Source organism: Vigna unguiculata, chromosome 5 (genome assembly GCF_037176805.1).
Source record: "Vigna unguiculata cultivar grain cowpea cultivar isolate G323 ecotype 2 chromosome 5, ASM3717680v1, whole genome shotgun sequence".
Taxonomy (NCBI): domain Eukaryota; kingdom Viridiplantae; phylum Streptophyta; class Magnoliopsida; order Fabales; family Fabaceae; genus Vigna; species Vigna unguiculata.
Window position 1 is genome coordinate 15,607,286 of NC_140796.1, and position 1,903 is coordinate 15,609,188.

The window sequence follows — 1,903 nt, forward strand, 5'->3', positions numbered from 1 at the left end:
ATTTTTTAACCGCAACAATTATTAATATTAGTTAAATATTTTTAATCTTTTATCTTTTAGTTCTCTTCAAATTTTCTTTTTTAACATAACTTCAATAGCGTTAGTAAGTTCAACCATTCTTAGACTAAAGTAAGGAAGTAGGCGTCGAAGGCAAATTCAACTCTGATTTCTTCTTCTCAACTTCTCGCAGAACAGTTCCAACTGGTTCTTCCGACTAATGATTTTTTGGATTTTTGCTTCCGCTTCGCCCTAATCTTAGTTTTAACGGTGTCAATTTGTCTTTTTACCAGGGTAATCATGGATTAAATTTTTAATCATTCAATCCACATTTATTTTATATCCAAATAATTTGATTAGATTTTCGGTTTAAATCCATTTTTTCAGTAAAATTATATTGGATTTTTTTTAAATCTAGATCCAAATATTTCGATCAAGATTTAAATTTAGATCCAATATTTGAATCAAGTTCAAAATTCAAAATCCATTTTTTATAAAAGAAATTTAAATTGAATTTTATTAAACTTGTGTCTTTAGGACCGACATCATTGAATTTGATAGATTTTTTCTCAGGGCCAACTAGATCAAATTTCAACATGGAATGAACTTGGTTGACATTCGATCATGGCCGACTCGGCCGAATTTTGGTTGGGGTCGGCTGAATTTTGGTCGAGGCCGACTTTGTAGATTTTGGTCGAGGCCGACTTTGTAGATTTTGGTCGATTTTTTGCTTGGTCGACTCGGTCAAATTCGAACGAATTTCAGTCGGGACCGACTTGGCCGAGTATGTACAAATTTTTGTCAGGACTGACTCGGTAAAATTTGGTCGCATACGATCGAAATTTTGGCCGGGGACGACGTGGTCGAATACAACCAAATTTTGGCTAGGGCCGAATCAACAAAATTTCGGCCGGGATCAACTTGATTGGATTCAATCGAATTTTAGCCGAAGCTGATTTTGTCTAATAGGCAAAATTTTGGCCAAAGCTGACTTGGCCAAATATCGTAACATTTCGGCAAGGGCCTGCTAGGTCAAATTTCAATTGGGGTTAACTCCATTGAATTCGTTGGTCGGGACCGACTCGACTGAATACAACCAAATTTCGATCACACCCGACTCAGTTAAATATAGCCAAATTTCATTTGGGGCTGACTCGGTCAAATACGGCTAAATTTGGGCTAGGATTGACTCGATCAAATTTTGGTCAAGGCCAACTTGACTGAATTCGATCGAATTTAGGTCGAGGTCAATTTGGTTGAATACGACAAAATTTCAGTCGTGATCGTCTTGTCGAAACGTCCAAATTTCGTCTGAGGCTAACTCGGCTGAATACAACCAAATTTGGTCCGGGGCTGACTTGAACAAATTTCCGCCGGGGTCGACTCAACTAAATTCGACCAAATTTCAGTCAAAGTTGACTTTGCTGAATACTGCCAAATTTTGACCAGAGCAGACTAGGCTGAATAATTCCAAATTTGGTCCAGGGTCGGTTGGGCCAAATGTCTACCAGAACTGGCTTGACTTAATTTGGCTAAATACGGCGAGATTTCATATAGGGTCACGCCAACCCAGTCGAATATAGCCAAATTTGGGCTAGTCCATCTCGACATTTAGTCTAACCCAACTAAAAATTTAAATTGAAAATTTAGATTGAATTTTTTGGATAATCAATATTTGAAAATCTAGATTTAGAGAATGGATAACCAATTCATAACATATATAAAATGTAGATCATATTGAAATCCAGATCCAATAAAATGGATTTTAAATGGATAGGATTGGAGCATAAGTGGATCAGATAAAAAAAATTGAATTTTTTGTCCACCCTTACTTCTTACTTTTTATATGAAGCTTCAATGAATCCCCAAAAATGTTATTGAGTGTGTCATAGCTTGGATTGAATTG